This window comes from Balaenoptera acutorostrata, chromosome 2 (genome assembly GCF_949987535.1).
Source record: "Balaenoptera acutorostrata chromosome 2, mBalAcu1.1, whole genome shotgun sequence".
Classification (NCBI taxonomy): Eukaryota; Metazoa; Chordata; class Mammalia; order Artiodactyla; family Balaenopteridae; genus Balaenoptera; species Balaenoptera acutorostrata.
Genome location: NC_080065.1, coordinates 142570604 through 142593671, shown reverse-complemented (window position 1 = coordinate 142593671; position 23068 = coordinate 142570604). Strand labels below are relative to the sequence as shown.

The following is a 23068-nucleotide window of genomic DNA, read 5'->3' as shown; positions in this document are numbered from 1 at the left end:
GGTCAGGGGAAGTTAAGCTCATGTAATTAGGGGATAAAGACAGGGAGGCTGGGAGTGGGGGATGGAAGCATGATGAAAGTTCCAGAGTTTAAAGGCTCAGTAGGAAGCCAGAGGAAAAGTCGATAAAGTCACGTCTTTATGAAACATGCGTTTTCCATGGTAGAGGAAACGTATTTGCCATTACACTCAGGGAACCTCTCTGCAACTTGGTACTCTCACCCACCTGTGGGGCAAGGATGATTCAAATTCATCAAGATGATTGTGAGGTCACTGTTATCCTGAGTTGCCTTCGCATTCATCAAATACCAATTCAGTTACATTCAGTCTAATATCAGCACTAAACACATTTCATTATATTAATTTTATTTCACAACTGATAATCCAGGTGACTTTTTATGATAATTGTCTCTTAAATATTTGACTGATTGAACTATCCTTAAATGATGCCAAAGAACAAAGAGTTTCCTATAAATGGTATAGCCAAGATCAAAAGTGCAGTGTCAACATGTAATCATGAAAAGAGATCGGGAAGCAATGCTCGGCAGCAGTAAAAACAAAGCAGTGAAAATTAAGAACAGCCATACTGAGAAAATAAATGGAGAAAAGCCCTGAAATCCTCAGAACAAATACACAGAAAAGAAGCTCAGATTGTCCCAGTGACAAACATCAATTCTCATATTAATGACTAGATCCCAGAATCAGTCTCCTAGATTCTAGCTGCGCTATTAACAAACAATGAAGCCCATGACTCCTTCAGACTGGAACCTAGGGTTAATGGACCCAGTGAGTTTCTTATGAAAATTCGGTACCACACTGATGACCATCCGCAGTATGTACTTCCACAATTCACCAGGAACTATTTCTTATGACAACATAAAATTCTATGTGATGGTCAAGCTGGGTTTGTCTGTCAGGAATTTCTGTCACCTATCATTACAAAGGGCAGCACTGTTTTATGTCCATAAGTTTTTTCAGTCTTTATTATCTATAATCCATCCATCCTTCCATCCATCCAATCTTCCTTCTTCCTCTTTCCTCCCTCCTTCCCTTCCTCCTCCTCTCCTTCCTTCCAAGAAATGTGTACTGAGCACCTGATAAATGACAGACACTAGATGATCTGGAGGGAAATTATTATTCCAGAGAGAAGGACCAGCAAAGACAAACCCTACGATGGGAATGAGCTTGATGTGTTGAAGGAAGAAGAAAGAAGGCCACTGTAGACAGAGTGCAGTGAGCAAAACTTAGAGTAAAGCAAGATGAGGTTGGGAGGGCACCAGTTCAGGAAGGACCTCACAGGCCACTGTAGGCTTTATACTTAAGTCATGAAAACGCATTCTTGATGTGGAAGCTGTTAGTCCAGTGGAATGAAGAATATGCATGTGAGCCCAAATTATAGAATTGTCTGTGCTTTGGTATTCTTGAACTAATGTGCTATAGTTTGAGGATTCATCCCGCATCCGAATGACCATATCCATAGCAACACTAGAGAAGAATCACCCAGGTACCTATTTTACTTCCATTCTAGTAATTGTCTCCTCGGTAGGTTATTGTATTTCATTCATTCCCCTTCATAAAAATGTTCCAATTCATCTTTAAAAAGGTTTGCATTGAACATCACCAGTACAAAGTAGAGAAGCACTTAATTTATCATCCTTCGTGGCTTTGGACAAGACCAGAATTGTCAACAGTAAAATAAATCATATGTCACACTTGATTGTATTCAGTTTATATGGTATTTTATCAGCGGTTAACAAAAAAATTAGGCCTCAACTTGCCAGCAAAGGAACATCTTCTGAAACAGTAATAAATAGATTCTTCTCTTTCTTTTTTCCCCAAAAGAAAGATACAATTAATGATGATAACCCCTTTTGAAGAATGAAATAGACACAACTTAACATGGTAAATCAAATACACATTCTCAGCTGGGTCATATCTGGAGAAAGCAGTGCTGAAAGCTGTAAGACTGACTCTTCAACACCTTCCAAATTTCAAGACACAAAAGTTCCCTTCAAAATTACTCAAGCATGATTAATAGAGCTGCAAGCTAGGAAAGTGACTGTATGTCAGATATAACCATAAAAATAGTTTGGAGCAATCTATAAATGGTGTGGTAGATACAGACCTCCGGCCAAGTAACAAAAACAAAAAGGCAAGGAAATTTTTCAAATAAGCAATATTGACAAAGTGAATAGGAGTGCAAAACACCTGTATCCTCCCTTCAGCTCAATAATCACAGAAGGTACATGATCTAATGCAGCAGTCCCCAAACTTTTTGGCCCCTGGGAGCAGTTTCGTGGAAGACAATTTTTCCACGGACCTGGGGTGGTGGGGGGGGATGATTCAGGCGGTAATGTGAGCGATGGGGAGCGGCAGATGAAGCTTTGCTCGCTCTCCCACCGCTCACCTCCTGCTGCACGGCCCGGTTCCTAACAGGCCGCAGACGGGTACTGGCCCGCGGACCCCTGATCTAGTGAAAAGAGTTTGGGGCAAGGAAATGGAGTTTCTAACTTTACGCCACTAAATAACCATCTGACTTTGGCAAATCTCCATGCTCTGCCCCTATTTTCTTACTTGTCGAATGGGTATAATAGTAGCAAGTGTATTAACTCACAGAATGGGTCAAATAAACTAACATTACAAATGTGCACGAAATTACATATATAAAGTGTCAAAGTTTATAAATAGGTAAAGAGTATGGTCAGCAAATCACTACAAGGCCTGGGGTTTTATCCTATGAATGGTCTGTTTTGACTGAAAAGAAGAAATTCCAGTATAAAATTCCTTTTCAAATGGTCCACATAATCCACAAATCCGGATGATCTGTAGAGAATTCTCGGTTCATTTCCCTCACATAGAAACTGAGATACAAGAATGAGACACAACAGAAAGGTAACTTGGCCAAGCCTGTGCTCAGTAGTCAATTTCACTGATCCACATGCACCCGCTTCCCATTCATTCATTCATTTATTCAACAAATAGTTACTGAACACCCAACTCTGTGTAGGAACAGTGCTAGGCCCTGGGATATGGAGAATAAAACTCGGTCCTTGTCCTTGAAGAGTCCACCCTGTGGTTGACAAATAGGAGAAGAGGGAGATCCTATCATTTACTGAACACAGGACCTGCCAGGTACTTTCGCTATGGTCTTACACATTTTGCAGGTGACAAAATGAAAACTGGAACTTTTTTCAATTCCTCCTAAAATCACAAAGCTTCTAATTAGAGAGCAGCATATGAGCCCATTCTTTTACTCATGCACATTAATTACTTATTGAGCACCTACTATGTGCCTGGCACAGTGCTAGGCCCTGGGGATACAGCAGAAAATAAGGCAGACAAAATTCTCTCTTCTCGTGGTATTTACTTAATTGTGAGGGGAAACATAAAAAGCAATGGACACAGGTCTGCCTGATCCATAATCTAAGACTCTTCTACATGCTGCTTTCCTCCGAGTCATCACTTTGTGGGAACAAAATAGAACAAGAGGGAAAACCCATCCACACAAACAACAAACCCAAACTGAATATCCCTAGTAAACCAGAAATCTAGAAAGAATAAAGCCAGATAAAAGAGGCTGCCAGGCATTAGAATGTCCTCTTCCAAAATTTAAATTGAATATGTTTGCATTTGTGTTGAGAGCCTGTAAGCCCAAAGGCAGGTGGCTCACAGACCACCAACAGCAGCACAAGGACAACCCCTGTCAGGGCACAAACATGAAAACCGGCTCTCCACCAGAAGGCCTGAGGTTTATAGGAATTAAAAGGCCTGGGTGCCTGGCTCCCGGAGATGGAGAGACAAGACAAAAGCATACGCCTGCCCACCTGGCAGCAGCTCTTCCTGGCCTGGAGTAGAAGTGTCTATACCAGCCAAGGGAAGCTGGCAGCAGCCATGGCCTCAGAGGGAGAGAAGCCGCCGCCAGCCAGCACCAGCACGGGGCTTCCCTACAGGCGGCTCTTGCTGAAACAAAGAGGGGCAAAGGGAAGAGCTATGGATGTCCAGCCTCCGGGCTCAAAGCTAAAATCGAGAGCAGCGCTGTGTTAATGGAACGCCGGATCTGCTCCAAAACCTTCGCACCGTCAGGGATGCAATCTGAGCAATTTCCTGATGACTCTTCTCTGCATAATGGATTTGAGTTATAAAGGAATTTATGCCCTCAGGACCAAATTACCCAGATAATTGAAGATACAATGAGGGGGAGGGGGGAAGTGAAAGGAGAGAGAAAGGCCTCAATTACAGGGATTTCTCTTTCACTTTGAGTTCAACATTTGAATTCACCATGGCATTTAATTTTTAAAGTCACTTTACATCCACAAACTGCCCTGGTTTGGATACTCAAATTCCATTGCTTTCTCCAGTACTGTGAAGCTGCATCAAGGTCTAATTTAACGTAGGCTTGCAGACTGTAGAGCCTAAACGCACCCACACTCCCCCCGCCCCAGTCCTCCAAAAATGAGACTCCACTTCCCGGTTTAAGCTTTGCAATCACACATAAATCTCTAACACTGCATTAAGGTTAGAAAGACTTAATATTAAAACAGGGTCGACTAAAGCTTATAGGCTGCCAGGACCACTTTGGGAACACCAACCCATCCCCCAGTCATAACTAAGAATTTGATGGTGATTTTAAAGATAGGATGGTTTGAATTCCTCAGAGCTGCACACCTACTCTGCTCCTGTTCCTTTTCACAGTGGTTCTCATACTTGAAGGCACACGAAAATTACTTGCACGGTTGTAGGCACAAAACTACTAACACTGTCCTGTATGAGTGCATTAAGGGACTTTCAAAGTAAATTTTTTCACCTCTGTGCTGACTTGACACCCCACGCCCAGAGGAACTCTGTCCCCAAGAACACTGCTTATAGGCCTACCTTCGGGATTAGTAACTAAGGCAAGTGCAAAATCTTGCTCCATTCCACACTCAGTGGAAGAAATTCATGAAATATCAGTGTCTAAACCATCCCATAAAACACCTCTTTACCACTGTGCTCTCTAGCATTCAGGTTCCTTTCCCTGCTCTAGGAGGTGGGAAAAGGGACACAAAGAAGCTACTTTAGGAAATTTCCCATAATTTAGTCGAGATTTATTGAGAGATCTAGGCATCTTCATTATAGGTTTGTTATTTATCTGAGCACATTTTATTATATTTAAGAGCCTCATTTTTTGTCAGTATTTACATAGCTGGATGGACAAATGAAGAAGAGTCAAAGGCTCTAAAATGTGACTGGAGTCTTGAAGCCCCAGAGTCAGGGCTAGAACAGATGGTGGCATACATTAGTAAATTTGGTAAATTATGCATAGAATTCACAAGGCACCCAACACTGGCCAGCTCAAATAAAGTCCCCCATGAAGTACCGAAGGGCTTGGGGATGCAGGTGCACAGAGGGTGGTGAGTAGTCTGAACAGGTGTTAAACCACTTATTCAAGCACTCTTACAAATGGCCTAAGAGATTTTCCCAGCATCCTCCTGCTCTCTATGAGTCACTGTGGGAATAGCAGGGAGGTTTGGAGTTGAGTTATAACCATTCAGTGAAGCATTTCCCTCCAGACTGTACAAAGGGGTTATGTTAGTAAATTTATTGACTATTTCATTAGATCAATATGGAATATGATTTACAAGGCTCTGCCCAGGCTCTTTAAATCTATTTAATCAAACCAATTAATGAAAAAAATTAAGAAGTTGAAGCATATCCTGTAAGGTGCATCATAAATATATTCCTTTACTTGGGCTTTTGATCTCACCCAGGTAATTAACAGCTTTAGTTAAGTTCAGTCATTCCTTCATGCCTGGCTATGGTCATAAAAATCCCCAGGCTATGTGTAACTCTAGGATTTATTATGTTTTTCTTACTGCAAAAGCGTCTCTCACATTCCACTTTCTCCTCTCCACCCCACCCCTGAGAAAGTTTATGTAGCCATTGCTTTTGCAGCTGTCATGAAGCCCACACTGGCTGGTGAGCTTTGTCCTGCTCAAGAGGCTGGATACACTCGGCTGCTGGTATCCAATTTGGTAGCCTCTTCACTCTCATCTCACTGTTAGTGGAAGAGACAAAAACATGCTGAAGACCTGACTTCTAGGGTTCTTTGCTCCCATTGTCTGTGTATTCTCTGCTACTTTTCATGAATGAAATGGCCTCTCCCTGTTACAGAGAATATAGCTTTTATTATAGGATTTGGCGTGGCCTCCCTCCTTACAACCTCTGAGAATCAACCGTTCTAATCAGCTGCTCAACGACCCAACTCCCATTAATCCTCCTTCAAGTCCTTCTTCTATCAGTTCCCCAGATCCCGTCTCCCCAGCTGCGAAGCTTTGAGATGTCTGGGCAAGCCAACACATCATCCGGAGATGGAAAATGAAGTTAGGTGTCCCAGAGTCAGTGCCAGCCTGGCCTCTGAGGCTGAGCTTATAGCTTCATTCTGCTTTACAGGCAGAGGAACCTCTGGAAGTGTAGCAAATGTTTCCCCCAAAGCTCTTCTCTATCTGCATTTCAGGAGAAGCTTGGTAAATATGATCACCCAGGTAACTGCTCCAGGGGCCTTCCACAGCTGAATGCAAGGTCTGAGAAAATGGCGCAGTTAGCTATAAAATTCAAACTGTGTGTCAACAGTCGATCTTCTTAAATAAGTCACAATTCTTTGTGGAAAAAGAGAGATGAGACTCTCTTGATATGACCGGTTTTCCATGAGCAATCAACTTGTGTTCCCATGCACCAAAAGCTGGGAAGGCTCAAAAAATTCTACTGAGGGGCTGAAGTCAGGGAAATAGTTTTCCCAGTTTAAGATCAATAGCAGCCCATTTTACTTTTACCTCCCTCTATTTACTTTGGTCCAATTCAATAAGTATTTACTGAATATCAACCATCCTAGACGTTGTTAGAAAAGACACAAAAGAAATACAAAACACACAGTGAGCCCAAGGATTTTACAATCTTTGTAGGAGATAAAAGCAGGCTGACATAAAATGCTCATGTTTAACACCATCTTCCCCTTGACCAGCCTAACAAATACTTGTTCACACAAACTCTGGGCCATCATTCATTCAATGTTTATTGAGCATTTACTCTACACTACACCAGGCTATAAATGGTGTGTGCATGACAAAAAGATAAGCGAGCAATTACTTATCTCTAGGAGTTTACCACAGAATAAAGGAGATGTAAGATACTTACAAAGAATTCCATGGCTCTTCATACTATGACATTTACATTAATAAAACCCAGAAGAGTTTAATTCAAATCCTCACATCATTTTAACACAGTCTAAGCTACCAATTCTATTGTACACTGAAACCCCACCACTTTGTTTAAAATACATAAAGATCCATTTAATTTAAGTAAACATCTGCTTTAGACAACATAATAAAATGGTATCTAAAAACTTGTAGTGGGCTTCCCTGGTGGCACAGTGGTTAAGAATCTGCCTGCTGGGGCTTCCCTGGTGGCGCAGTGGTTAAGAATCCGCCTGCCAGTGCAGGGGACACGGGTTCGAGCCCTGGTCTGGGAAGATCCCACATGCCGCGGAGCGACTAGGCCCGTGAGCCACAATTACCGAGCCTGCGCGTCTGGAGCCTGTGCTCCGCAACAAGAGAGGCTGCGATAGTGAGAGGCCCGCGCACCGCGATGAGGAGTGGCCCCCGCTTGCCGCAACTGGAGAAAGCCCTCGCACAGAAACGAAGACCCAACACAGCCAAAAATAAATAAATAAAATAAAGAATTATTAAAAAAAAAAAAAAAAAAAAAAAAAAAAGAATCTGCCTGCCAATGCAGGGGACACGGGTTCGAGCCCTGGTCTGGGAAGATCCCACATGCCGCGGAGCAACTAAGCCTGTGAGCCACAACTACTGAGCCTGCGCATCTGGAGCCTGTGCTCCGCAACGGGAGAGGCCGCGACAGTGAGAGGCCCGCGCACCGCGATGCAGAGTGGCCCCCACTCACCGCAACTGGAGAAAGCCCTCGCACAGAAACGAAGACCCAACACAGCCATAAATAAAAAATAAATAAATAATTAAAAAAAAAAAAAACTTGTAGTAATTCAAATTACTGTTAACAGAATGTTTAGCAGAGGGTACACTTGGATAACTAACTATCCAAGAAATAATATGTGATTTCAAGGTTTCTAAGTTACCTGAGGGGACTTGAAAACTGTTCCGAGTTGATTAACCATTGCAATCATGTTACATCACTGCCTTAAACAGCAAATTTTTTCAAGAAACCCTTCCTAGACTAAATTTATGAAGAAACAACCCCTTCAACACTTTAATAAAATTTAGCTCACCCTCTATTTAAATAATCCCTAATACTGACTTGCAGAAATAATAATCACTATTACATCTAAAACTTTTGAGCCCTTGCAAAATGTCTCAGATATTGGGCTAAGCGCTATAAGTGCATTATCTCACTGATCGTCACAATAACCCTGTTAGATAGGTTGTCTTATTAGTTCTATTTTACAGATGAAAACATTGAAGCCAAAGGTCCCATAGCTAGTGAAAACTGTCTGAATTCAGAGCTCATACTTTTAAATGAATCCAAAAATCAATGGAGTTGTGTCACATCTAAGCAGTTCAGGGTTAAAATAGGTAAGTAGGTTGGCACAAGTCCCAAAAATATCCACCAGCACAGAGGGAAAAAAATGTGATTTTTTTTCCCTACCAATTTGCTTTCAACCTCCTGATTTCTAGAGGGACCGTTTTTGCTCTGTGCCTCCTGTTCTTTTGCCTGCCCTCCAATCAAAGATGCTCAAGTGGCCAAATCCACTTAAAATATAGAAAACGTTCCTTCCTCTTGCTTCAGGTGCTTGTCTGTATGAGGCGACTCTGGGACGCCTCGTGAAGAGGGAGCTCAGAGAATGGTGTATAATTCCCATCACTAAAATTAAATTACTAATTTTTTATCAATTAATTGGATGAGGATTTGTGGGAAAGACAGGCCCTCAGCTCAGCAGAGCTCTACTGGGTACCAGATGAAACAAGAAATCTGCCCGGGTGAGATGGGGAAGAGGGGAAGAGAAGCCACAATAGTAATAAATGTGAGAATCCCCTGGCTTCAGGAAAGGGAGAGCAAACCAGCTCCCAGGAGGAGAGATGCAGAATCACTAAGATTTCTCCAGGGGGGCCTTGATGGAATCAGCCCTCCAGGCCTTGTAAAAAGAGACTCTACTGCTTACCCAGGAGTTGCTTTTCTTAATTCTCTTGCATACTGAGGAAGATCAAATCCCAGAGAAGAGAGGTTTCTAGCCTCCTTTTGAACAAATGGAAAGTATTCTTACTCAGAGTACTGTTTGTAAAAAAAAAAAAAAAATGAAAATAGCCTATATTTTCTGAATATAGATAAATCACATTCATTATAAAAATATTTAGAACATACTTTTCAAATGCTTTTTTTTTTCTTTTAAACATGAAATTCCATTACCCCAAGATAACAACTGTTAACAATTTAGGGAGCATCATTCCATACATCTCTTTTTGCTGATATGGGGGTAGTGAACAGCTACAAACCACCAGTTATTAGTTTATTAAACAAATATTTACCAAATACCTCCTCTGTGCCAGGGATCATAACTACACATGCTTTTAACCTTTTTTTATTATTCAATAATGTGATGTGAACTTATTTTTGATGTCAGTAGAGATCTGTACAATCAGTTTGAATCATTTCATCATGTTTCACCATAATTCCAATGATGGGTCTTTAAGGCTTTCCAACTTCCTGCTATCAAAAACAATGATGCAACAAGAAGTCTTTCAATGTTTCTTTGATTATGCCTTCCAGATAAAAGTCACTGGAAATTCAAAACACCTTACATTCATATAATTCTTCACTATTCAAGTTGTTGTCATATTTACAACATGACAATAAAGTGACTGCTTCCTGTAAAACTCACATCAGAATTGGTCTCACTGTTTCAAAGTTACATCACATACTTCTGGCTTTCCCTAATAAATCTGAGCACGCAAGGTTTTGACAGTTGAGGAAACTGAATCACAAAATATATGTGTGTGTGAACAGGAGGGAGAGAGAGGGAGACCTAAAGATAATTCTCTGAAACTAGAAACCAGGTATCTCAACAACACCAGAGTGAAGCACAGCATGTGTGTGTCCACTAGACCAAAGACGACTCTAGTAGTCCCACAGATCCTTCTAGATAAAGGATCCCTGAGGGTGAAAGTTTTCCTGTCTTAGTGTATTTCCAGTACCTAGCTTGCAGCTTGAAATAAAGCAGGTACTCAATAAATAGTTCTGGATTTAATGAACAAACCACAACAAAGGTCTTCCAGGACCCCTGCAAACCACAGTCAACTTCCTGCCCTCATGCCCATTCAGCAATAGGAACTTTAAAATGAAGCAAAGGAATCCATAGCTGGTAAATTATATATAGCTCTCATCCTGCAATGAATTTCTCATTCTGAAGGAGCTTTGGATACTAAGTCTCCTCCAAAGCAACGTCAGATCCTTGAATTGAAGGACTTAAGCCAAAGGAGACTGATCAAACAGCAAACAGAGAAGAGAATTCTCTCAATGAGTGCTTTATTTTGCCCTTCCTGAAAATTTCCTCCCAACTTCTATCAGCAAATTCCATTCATCTCCTCCATTTCTGCCCCTCCTCCTCAACCCATAATATTACCTCACCCTCTGCTGCTTTGTCAGAAATCTGTCTCGCATACTAATTTATATATACATACACTGTATATAGAAAGGAGCATTACCAAGTGGGTGGTTCTTGAAAATCAGCCATTCATCATGCATATTGATCACCAAGGTAGTACAGTATGAATCAGAGACCAGCAATCATTAAATCAAAGATTTATACTAGTAAAAGAGCACCAAAGCAATTCATCAATTCCACAGCGCCCTCAGTGATTAATTAGGTTACAATCTGACAGCCTAGAAGCTGGTTCACAATTAAGGCTATTACAGTTAGAGGTTGTTTGGTTTTTTTTTCCCTTCCCTCAAGGAAGAAAAAAAAGGGAAAGGCATTAGTCTTTGGGGCTTATGGCATTCTGTACTTTTCCTTCATAGCATTTACTACAGTTGGTAAATAGTTATCAACGGGATTATATGTTTAAATTCTCTCTTTTAGTCTATTAGATCCCCAAAACCTAAGAGCCTCTAGCACATAGTAGGTGCTCGATCAATATATGTTGAACAAATGAACTTTTAACTAGATGCTTCTGATGCTTCAAGCCCAGATGTAGCATCACTTACAATGGGGTTTCCCATGTTCCCTCTGGGTCTTGTCCTTTAAAAAGTTAAACTGAATCTTTCTAGACTGGAGAACCACTCTGGAAAACTGTTTGACAGCACTGACTGAAGCCAAAACATGCATTCCTATGACCCAGCAATTCCAATCCTGGGTATGTATCCAGCAGAAATGTGAACAAATGTTCTCAAAAAGACATGTACAAGAATGTTCATAGAAGCACTAATTAATAGACTAAACTGGAAACAACCCAACTGTTCAACAGAGAATGGATAAATAAATCATAGTCTGGTCATACAATGAAAAACTACAAAGCAATGAGTACGAACAAACTACAGCCTCATGCAACAATATGGATAAATCTCACACGTACTATGTTGACGGAATGAAACCAGACACAAGGGACTACATGCCACGTGATTCTACGTATATTAAGTTCAAAAATAGGCAAAACTGATCTGTGCCATCACAAGTGAGGATAATGATTGCCTGTGAAGGGTTAGTAAGTGGGAGAGGGCATGAAGGAGGCCTCTGGGTGCTGGTTACACAGGTAAATTCACTTTGTGAAAACTCACAACCCTTTTTCTGTTGTTTCATTTTAGGATAATAAATAGAGCTGTATGATTTACTGCTCTTTCCTATAATAGGTGACAGTTCAACCAAAACTCTTTTTTTCTTTAAATTTAGTTAACGTCTTCTCTGTGTGATGGAAGAGTGATAAACATCTTCATGCATACTCCCAGATCCAAATTTCAGAAAGTATCTCTTGGTGGGGATTCCAAAGAAGGAGGGACAGTTTCAAATACGAAATCAAACTACAAGTCCTTTAGGATCCTTTCCTAAAGTTCTATGAATAAGTAACCTTTTGAAAATTGATGGAGAACTCAATGCCCATGGATTTCTCGTGCTAACCTTGGCCATTCTCCGAAGAGTGAAATGAGACAATCAGAGAAAACTGTCTTTCTGACTCACGTTCAGGAGTCTGCATCACCTTTTATAATTTCCTCCTGCAACACCTGAAAAGCAAGTAGGGGCCTCCTGTAAGTTGAGAGGGTTTAGAGGAAATGGGTATGGCCAAGAAATGCTGTGGGTTTTGGAAATTCAGAGATTTCTGATAATCCCTAGCATCAGACCAGAAAACTAAGCCCTAAATTTATAATAAAGCCCTCCATTTTTTGAAGGCTTCCTATATACTACACACTCAGTTTATGTACCTTTTATATATTCTTTCATTTAATACTCGAAAACTCTTTGAGACAGGTACCGACTCCCTTCAGCTGTAGAGAGTGAGTCATGTCGACTGTCTGAACCTCAGATTCAAATCTATACACCTGGGAATAAAATATGATGCCCATATAAGAGTGGTTATAAGAATAAGCTGCGGAAAAAGACCAGCAGGGTACATAACCAAGCTAAGCAACTTGCTAGGTGTGTAACCTTAATATTTAACTGCTTTCTGCTTCAGGTTTCTCATCTGGAAAAAGAGATTACTGATAGTATCTACCTCACAGGATTATTATGAGAAGTACATGACATTTAGAACCATGCATAGCACAGAGTAAGTCCTCAATGGCAGGTATTTATTACTGTTTTTTTATATTATTTTATTTATATATATGTATATACTCTTCATGAGTGCTATATAATGAGCAAATATTACATATTCAATTAGTCTAATTTTTAGTAAAACAAAATTATCAGTAATAATTCTTTACTAGTTTAGGATCTATTGGGGATGTTTTAGTCTAGATCCCTAAAACACAGAAGAAATAGTTATTAATTAGACTCCAGATTTTTTGAAAGTCAAGATCACATCAATCTTTCTCACTGTTGTATCTCTGAGGCCAACCACAATGCTGGCACATACTAAGCACCCAAAAAATACTTGACAAATTTTTTACTAAATACTTCCCCAGTATACCTACCTCATCTCCTCCCCCTTTGTACTCATTTAGAAGAGACCTGGTTATTTTCAGAAATTTTCTGTTAACCCTAGTAACCACAGACATGCTCTAATTTTTTTTTTTTTAAAAAGAACAATTTTACAAGATAAATATGTCTTTTCAAAAGAATTTACTATGTATTCTCAGTATATCAAAATCTGACTTAGCCTTACTTTTTTAAAATTTGCCCATCCTCAAGTGAGATACAATAAGAGACTTTCATCCTTAGAACATAAGCCTCAAATTCATTCATTTGTTCATTCATTCATTCACCAAGTGTTTATTAAGCACCTGGTATCTGTGTTTGGTGATCTCCGTTGCAAATTACAGAAACCTCAGTCAACAGCTTTAATAACAAGGGAAGGGCTTCCCTGGTGGTGCAGTGGTTAAGAATCTGCCTGCCAATGCAGGGGACACGGGTTCGAGCCCTGGTCTGGGAAGATCCCACATGCCGCGGAGCAACTAAGCCCATGAGCCACAACTACTGAGCTTGCGCGTCTGGAGCTTGTGCTCCGCAACGGGAGAGGCCACGACGGTGAGAGGCCCGCGCACCGCGATGAAGAGAGGCCCCCGCTCGCCGCAACTGGAGAAAGCCCTCGCACAGAAACGAAGACCCAACACAGCCAAAAATAAATAAATAAATAAATAAATTTAAAAAAAAAAAAAAAAAAAAATAACAAGGGAATTTATGGCTTATAACAGGAAGTCCACACATAGTTGTGCAGGCTTCTTGTTTGGTTTGATTCAGCAGTTCATTATGTCAAAGAACCAGATACTTTCATCTCTCTACCCCGTCAGCCTTGGTATTGTCTTCATTCAAACTGGTAGCCTGACTACAACTGTTGTAGGGTGTGGCCAACCTTATTGGTTATCTATCCAACAGTCCTACTCTCCCACTAGAAGCCCTACTCTTCCAATAGAAGCCCAGTTTTGTTCAGGTATCAGATATCAGTGTATTTCATTATGTCTTCCTAAATGTGGATGTTAATTATCTAAGCCAATTATGGTCATTCCTTTCATCTTCCCACAATTGTTTGAAGAATGTACATGTAACAATCCTTGGCAATGTAAGGGGAAGTCAGCTTTGGCCCTTCTAGAAATGTTTTCCACACTCTTATAAAGAAACACAAGTCAGGAACTTGCCGCCTTTCCTGCCTCTGGACACTCTTGCCTCTCTGTGTGAGATGATTCCTGGAGCTGCTAGAGCCATCTTGTCACTGCAAAGAACTAAACACACAGAACCACAAACACACAGCAGAGAAAGAAGCAAGGAACCTTACACCCCTGAAATTAACCAACCCTGGAACTGTCCTACCTCTGAAATTCTTGTTATGTGAGCAATTATAAAATAAACATGTGTTCTATAAGCTGATTTTAGTTGGGTCTTTGAGACAGTTATAAAACACTGTGAGATATGTACAGTTATCACTACACAAACACAGCTACTTCCAGAGGAAAGAAAAAGATAATCTCTTTCTGAGAATTTCTCTTAAAATAGAAGAAAATTGACGCAGACGCCTAACCTCTCTCCTTCCTCCCCCCAGCATCCTCTCAATTCTAATTGGCCAGTATCAGGTCATATGCCCACTGTTGAACCAATCACAGACTAGAGAAATTGGACTGGTAAACTCAATCAGGCCCACCCCTGGGATCTGGAATTGGGGTCAGCTGTGTCTGAAGTAACTGGCCACACTGGGGAGGGATGACTGCCTGAATAAAATTGAGTTCTGTCAGGAGGAAGGGGTTGGATATTAGATATTGATCTGCTGTATCCTGCTTATTATCATATGCACAATGTGTACTGGACTTAGGACTCCCCAGTAATAGGAAATGTTTAGCACAGCTCTACTTCAATAATCAAATCAGAGTCTGCATCCTTCTTGAGGGCCCTATTTTTGGAATCTCAAAATCTCTTAAATCTAAGCCAAGTCATCAGATCTCTAACAACTCTGCTAGGGCTCAGGTCCAAATGCAGAATTTGCTAACAGAGATTTTATCTAAAGTAAGGTTGAAGTAGGTTCTCCCTACCTCCCAATAGTTTTGCAGAGCTGTAGACACCATTCTTAAGCATACTGGTATATTCAGGAGTACTAACTTGCTTCCAGGCACTTTTCTAATACTCTAATTTCCGATCAAACTTTTCTGAACCTAAGTCCTCAGACTTCCTGGAGCCTAGAAAACCATTCCCCAAATTGGAAAGAGCTTCTCTCCTTCAGGGCAGTACGGTGTAGTGGTTAACAATGGGTTCAGATCCCTCTACTACCACTAACTAGGTGGTCCTTGGGCAAGTTGCTAAACCTCTCAATGCCTTAATTTTCTCAACCATAAAATGTGAATGATAATCATAGTTCCTAACTCATAGGGTTGTAGAAAGCATTAAGTTAGTCAGTGCATGGAAATGCTAAGCACAGTATCTGGAAAATAAAATGTTATCTTAATAAGTATTAGCTGTTCCTTGTGTTTCTCTCTCCATCTCCATCTTTCTTCCCTCTCTTACTGCATCAACACAGAGCTGTGTAATCACAATCAGAGTTAATTGATGAGCCTTTCTGGTTGGGTGTTGTCAGTCAATCAAATAGCTTGAATTTTTTTCCCATTTGGTTAGACAAATTCACCATTTGGTATAATAGTTAACTTGGCCAAGGAAATGAAACAAAAAAAACCCAACTATTTATACAGTAATTTTCTTTATTCTGAGCTTTCTCAGAGGTCATAGGACTGAGCCTTTCTGGACCAGGCCTCTGGAGTCGAGGTTGGCTTCATCTTCTTTAGGCTGCATTCCTGGCTTTGAGCCAGTTCCTCTCCACAGACTCAGAAAGCCTAAGCTCCGAGAGTGCCTTGGGGACTCAACTTCATTGACTCGCAAAATCAAAATATACAGATGCCCCTTTTAAACCATGATCTATAACTGGGAGAATATTGCCTCTCCACTGCATTAAGGCCCTCCCTATTACCTTATGGAATTACCCACAGTGGCAGAAATCCATTCACCTGATCCACTGACACCCTGGGGGCAGCTCAGATAGCATAAAGCCAATTGATAGATGTACATTTGATATATATTTTATGCCCAGAATTTATGTCTTCTGCATGTTTCATTTGCTATTCTGACTCACTTTATGCCACAGGAGAGCTGGAGAAATTTTGAGAGGGACCAAGAAAGAAATGGCATGGAAGAAGGGTGGAAATCAAAACAGCAATTTTTCTTTTTGATCTAGGACCTTACACCTGGGCATCCTCATAGCTCTAAAGCAAAGTATTCCCTCCCTTCCTCCTCCCAGGAAGGGATTTTGAGAAGGAAAGGAGCTAAAGCTGGTAGAAGAGGAGAATCCTGCAAACTAGCAGCTGAGCCAGATCCCCACTACAAAGTGTGTGTGGTGGGGAAAGCGGGTGGTGGTGATAAAGACATAAGCAGTAATAGAACTAAAGTTATGCATTTTAATCTACACTGTTATCAAAACTCCACCATGTAGTTCAGCTCACTTCACTCTCAAGATAGTCAAGACTGGTATTTTCAGCTCCATGTTACTGATGTTCCAGAGAGGAGAATGGCTTAACGGCAAAGCTAGGATTCAAATCCAGCCTTCTCTCTCTCTAGTGGGTGTACAAATGGTGATGTGTAAAATTTTAGAAGGCTCCTTCATAAGCTCCTGTATATCAGGAGAGAATTCATCGTGCACATTACTCAAAGCCCTACCATGTGTCCTGTATTTTCCAAACATTTAATTTAAAAAAAGAATTTATACCAATTTATAACAACAGCTTACACAGAGAGAGAGAGAGAGACAGTCAATCCTCACAGTAACCCTGTGAAAGTAAGGCAAGGGAGTTTGACTCCAGGAACTGTGCTCTTAAGCATTCTGCCATACTGTTTCTCTACTATCTCATGCATGGAGAAACCGAAGTCTACATCTAAAAGATAAAGTTGGCAATAAGATCAGGTCTCCTATTGGCTCAATATCTGACATATTAAGGATGGGGTCCAGGGAAAGACAAAAATCAACTGGCCCAGTCCCCTTGATTAATTTCTTCTGCTCCATTGGCATTGATTACCCAGGGTGGCAACTGTTCATTTCACCTCACCAAGTAATTATTGACCACAAAGCTCTATGCCGCCCCGGTCCCTGCTAATTCAGTGTAAACAAGACAGACGTGGTCCTCATCCTCACAGAGCTTACAGCCTGAAGAGTAAAACAGATGCTAAACCAGTAACAAGAGTCAAAGCAATGAAGCAGCCAGCCTTTTTCATAGATTCTCCACTGGAAAAGACTGAAGAAGTCATGTAGTCTGACACATTCAATGCAGAAATCTCCTCTACAGATGGTCATGCAGCCTCTGCTAGAATTCTCAAGTCCAGAAAGCTCCCTCTTCCAACAGCAGTGCATTCTAAGTTAATCATAAAGCTTTTCCATATACTGAGTCTATCTTCTGCCCTGTAATATCTGCCGTTGTTCCATATATGTCTTCTGCAGCCCACAGAACAGGATCTAACCCTTTTCAGCACAGAAGTCCTTCAACATGTTTGAGGACAATTATCAAGTGGGCTGCAAGTTTTCTCTTTTTGAGACTAAACTGCTCCCTCTTCTCTTCAAATATGACGCTTAGCCCAGGGCTTCCCAAATTCTTCCCTACTAGGTAGCATGCTGGGTGCTCTCAAGCTTACCAGTGACTAAGGTTAGAAAACTGGAATGAATACTCTAAATGTAACCTGACCAATAGGGTGAAGTAAAACTATGATCTACCTTGGACAGGATCCTGTCTGCCTATCAGTTCCTGCATTCACTGTTTTAATACTGATCACACAAATTGTCACATGTTGTACTCAGATAAATGCCCACATTTTCAGAGGAAAAGTTATCAAAATCAGATCTCCCCCAAACCTCTACTTGGGCAACTGATTTTTTTTTTTTTAATCTACATGCAGGGCTTTACATCTGCCCCTGTTAAACTGAATTTAGTTTCTTGGTGAAACTCAGATGACAGTGGCATCTTTGTTGAATAACCCTGTCTTAGCTTCATAAAAATGATTTTCCTAAGAAATCTATCAGGACTAAGCACTTGACGAGTTGAGCAGTCTTGCTAAAGACTTCAGAGTTATGTAGAAGGATTCCATGATATGTGAAAAATCTCTTCTCTGAAGCTCCTTACTCCCTTCACCACCAGCTCTAGGGCCTGTGTCTCACAGATCCCAGCCTTTCTAACTCCTGTCTACCTGCCCCTTCTCCACCATCCCAAATCCCTCTCTCCTCTATTATGAAAACAATTCAGTTCACCTCCAGCTCCAACCAATGAATTTGTTATCTCAACATACACAGAAAATTAAATTTAAAATTTCCTTTTATGTAACAGGCCTACTCTCCTTAAAAGCAAATGCATGCAGATAGACGGTAATCATTATTCAGAAAATACTTATTGAGAGCTTCCCTGGTGGTGCAGTGGTTAAGAATCCGCCTGCCAATGCAGGGGACACGGGTTCGAGCCCTGGTCCGGGAAGATCCCACATGCCACGGAGCAACTAAGCCCGTGCACCACAACTACTGAAGCCCAAACGCCTAGAGCCTATGCTCCGCAACAAGAGAAGCCACTGCAATGAGAAGCCCACGCAGTGCAACAAAGAGTAGCCCCTGCTCACCACAACTAGAGAAAGCCCCAGAGCATCAGCGAACACCCAACACAGCCAAAAGTAAATAAAGAAATAAATAAAAGAAAATACTTATTGAACTCATATTATGGGCCAGGCACCAAGCTCCTTGAAGGATGCAGTGATGTGTAATATCAGACATGATCCCTGACTTCATGGCACTTATCTAGCAGAGAAGAAGATGGCCATCAACTACACACACAGTCAGTGTAAATTATAGGCCTAACAAAGCACTGGGAAGAAAAGACAATTCCATGTAACTGGAGGATATGGTGTAGTCAGGGGGTCAGGAAGGGGTTCTCTTAAGAAGTGGTAAATAAGCTGAGAAGCAAGGAGGAGGGGTTAACAAGCATATTCATTGTTGCTTTACTATGCTGAAAAATGGAAACGACATCAATGTCTATATAAAGGAACAATTTGTGGCATTAATTTGTGGCATATCCACATAATAGACTATTAGAAACCATTAAGAATTCAATTTTTGATAACTAAAAGAAAAAAAACATGCAAACCAACCTAAGTTTAAAAATATTAATGTAAAAAACCCTAAATAAAATCTTAACAATGAGAATCCAGCAGTACATTATGCAAATTGATTCATTCCAGGAATTCAAAAGTATTTCAATCTTAGAAAATCCATTAATGAAATTCATCATATAAATAGGTCAAAGGAGAAAATACGATTACCAAGAAAACTGTCAAAAGCATTTAATAAAATTCAACTCCATCTCTTGCTTAAAAAAACTTACTTTTTGAAAAAGGACATACATATCCCTCGAAATTAAGAATTATGCTAACTGTTGAAACACTAGAAGCATCCTCACTGACGTCAGTAATGTGACATGAGGGTGTTCTTTTACATTTGTTATTTAATACTGTTCTAAAAGTGCCAGCTAGTGCATGTAAAGATCAACAAAATAAGTGATACAATGAATGCACAGTCATCACTATTTGCATATGATTATACACTTGGAAAACACAAAAGAACAAAAAAAAGAAAAAAAAAGCATTACTAAAATGGCCATTTATAAAAGAAACACACAAAAATCAATACTGTTCTTATAAATTAACAGTAACTACTTACAGATTATAGAAGGAAAAAGTCCCATTCACACAAGTAAAAAAAAATTAAGCTTAAAACTTGAAATAAATATAGCAAAAGTTTAGTGTAACATGTATAAAAAAATAAAATTACTGAGAGGTACAAACAGACAAGAGACAAAACTTGCTCCTGAATAAGAAGATTCAGTATTATAAAAATACCCATTTTCCCCACTAAATCTAAAATTAATCAATGCAATCCCAATAAAATTTGACAAATAATTATAAAAGTCACTTTGGGGGGACTATTCACAAACAAGTGAAAACAGCCCAGAAAAATCTGGGAAAAAAATTAATGAGGAATGATTTGCCTTATCCTATATATTATAAAGCTACAGTAACTTGAAATTGTTTTTTCCTAAAATTAAAAAAATAGAGGAAGGAAATAAATAGCAAAATCTAATGCTTTAGAAAAGAGAAAAAGGTAAAACCAATAAACAAATCCAAAAGCTGGTCTTTCAAGAAATGAACAAAATAGACAAAACCACTAGCTCACCTAATCAAGAAAAAAAAAAAAAAGAAGGCGGGGGGGTGGGGGTGGAGAAAACACAAATATCCAAAATAAGAAACAGTAACGGTAAACAGAAAACTGAAATACATGATTAGAAAATCATTGTATAATTCTGTGCAGTAAATTTGAAAACCTAAATAAATAATTTTAACAAAATACAACTCACCAAACTGATTCCAGTAGACAAAGTTTGAATACACCAATTTCCTAGGAGAGAAAAAGGAAGTTATCAAAGACCTACCACAAAACAAAACAAAGCAGCAGGCCTAAATGATTTCGTACAGAAACTGGACCTTCAAAGAAGATATAATCCCAATGCTACTTAACCTGTCCCAGAGAATAGAAAAAGAAGGAAACCTTCCCAATTCTTTTTATAAGGCAAGTGTAACATTGATACCTAAACCTGGTAAAGATTGCACCAAAAAACTACAGACCAACCTCCCTTGCAAACATAGAAGCAAAAATAAACTGAATATTAGCAAACACAACCAAATAGCCAATTAGAATAATGTTCCAGCCATGCAAGGAGAGTTCAACCTGAGGAGACTTCTTAATTCACCATGCTAATAAATCAAAGGGGGGAAATCATACAAACCATGTACACTGAGAAGGCATCTGACAAAATTCAAATTTTTGTTAAATTTACAATATTGTGAATTAAAAAAAAAAATTTAGTAGCAGAACCAATGGAAACATTGGCATTCCTGGTTGCTTGAGGACAAAGCACACTCACTCAGTCAAAGAGACAAAAGTAGCTGTGGCAGTCAATGTACTGTATGTAGGCGACTCCCAGGTGGGCTTAAGGGATCGAGAACAGCCTGTGATAGTAAAGTATCACCCCCACAGACTACTACATTGCAAAATGCAAAGGAAAAGGAAAAACAGACTTTTACAATGGAGAAATCTAGCTAGGTATTTTTACGTGCATAATCTAATTTAATCCCCCTCACCGCCACCCAAGAAATAGGTAGAATCATCTCTATTTCATAGACAAAAATTTGAGGAGCAGAGATGCTTAGTAGTGTACTCAGGTATGAGGTTGGGTTTCTAAAACTGTCTTAGTTTTAGATCTAGTCCACTCTATTCCCTGTACCCTCTAATTTTCTCATCAGGGATCTTCACTGGCCAAACCCAAATAAGCCAGAGGGCCGGGAAATGAGTGGTGGTCGTGATTCATATCTGTCAGCCTCCTAGGCACAGATCAGGGTGAAACAGAATAAGGTATACATCTGGAGTGGCTAAATGCAAGATAACAGGCATATCTCACTTCTTAACATTAAGACAAGAATAGTAAGTTGTTCAAGGATTGAATAAGACATTGCATGCAAACATCTCAGCACCTTTTTGGCACTGACAGAACTCCCAACAAATATTAGCCATGTCATTAGCTTGTATTGGTTAAATGCTCTGAATCCTATAAACTTCATTTTTCAGTCAAAAGTTTGGCTTTCATACTTAAACTTTAAGAACAAAAAGCAGCAGAGAAAAGACACAGCTGGCTCCATTCACCAGTTTTCTCTGGAAAACTGGGTAAATATTAGAAACAAACTAACGCCTGGGCAAAGGAGGGTGCCGATAAGATGAGCAGCACTGACTTCGCCACAAAACAACAATTTAAATCCATTTTTATAAGTACTGCCAATGAAGAACATTCTTACTAAGGGAACATCTTGTTAAGCTGTGTCCTCATTCTGAGAATATATTCTTTGCACCATCTTGTAGTTAATAATTTTGGTCATAAACGACCACCTAAACATGTCAGGAATAATTTCAAATCTGTAACCCTTAAGGCTGAAAATATAGATGAATGTAATTAACCTACTTCCAAAATTAAAAAAAAAAAAAATATGCTCTATTCTCTCCTGACTTGGGAACATATGGTGTCAGATTACATGGTTGGCACCTGGCTGACTGCTGGGTCCATGTGTCGCATTCTTACACAAACAGGCAGAGGTGGCACAAAGCCTGCCCAGAGGAGTCTCAGCCAAATCCAAAAGAGGTAGCTAGAGCCACAGGCTCGGCCAGAAACTACTATTAACAGCCTGGAGAGCTCTCAGCACCACCTCTGAGCTCAGTTTCCCCTCCTGCCCCACAACCTCCTCCATAAGCATCTTGAGAAGGCCCCATGAAGGTTGGTTTCTTCGCTGACACCCATCCGTCAACTCTCCTGGCTCTATTTATTAGGGAGAAATCAAAATGGCCTCAACTCATGTTTGGGGTTGGCTCTCTTAAGGCATTTTGAAGCAAATTAATCCAACCAAATGCTTTCCAACCCAATTAAAGTTGTGTTTGTCATCCTCCCCACCCCAGCTCCCAAATCCTGGTATGTTTATACCTAGTACAGGACATTCACCTCCAACACAGTGCAAAGACGCAAACTGGAGAGTCAGCAGCACCTCGGAGTCCCTTTTCTGTTCTCTTCTTGAAAGAGTACCAGCTTGAACTGGTTTTGCCTCCTTAAATAGGTTGTTGATTAACTGAAACAGCACCAGCTTGAACTGGTTTTGCCTCCTTAAGTAGGTTGTTGATTGGTTGAAACAGCACCAGCTTAAACTGGTTTTGCCTCCTTAAATAGGTTGTTGATTAATTGAAACAGCACCAGCTTTAACTGGTTTTGCCTCCTTAAATAGGTTGTTGATTAATCAAATCTTGAGTTACTTTACAGACAGCACTAT

The 23068-nt window shown here is 40.1% G+C and overlaps 1 long non-coding RNA gene across 2 annotated transcripts in view; it reads right to left on the bottom strand.

The window, feature by feature from the left end:
- LOC103014298 (uncharacterized) overlaps positions 1-22815 on the bottom strand; it is a 434243-nt gene extending 411428 nt beyond the window's left edge. Inside the window, exons 1-2 of one of the 2 annotated variants that reach the window (XR_449595.2) lie at positions 22747-22815; positions 20560-20600 (exon numbers count right to left, since the gene is read on the bottom strand). This is a non-coding gene — a long non-coding RNA (uncharacterized LOC103014298). Of the gene's footprint in view, positions 1-9163; positions 9233-20559; positions 20601-22746 lie in introns of those variants that run through there. The other variant, XR_009007198.1, reaches the window with a different exon arrangement.
- Between the last annotated feature and the right edge of the window lie 253 nt (positions 22816-23068).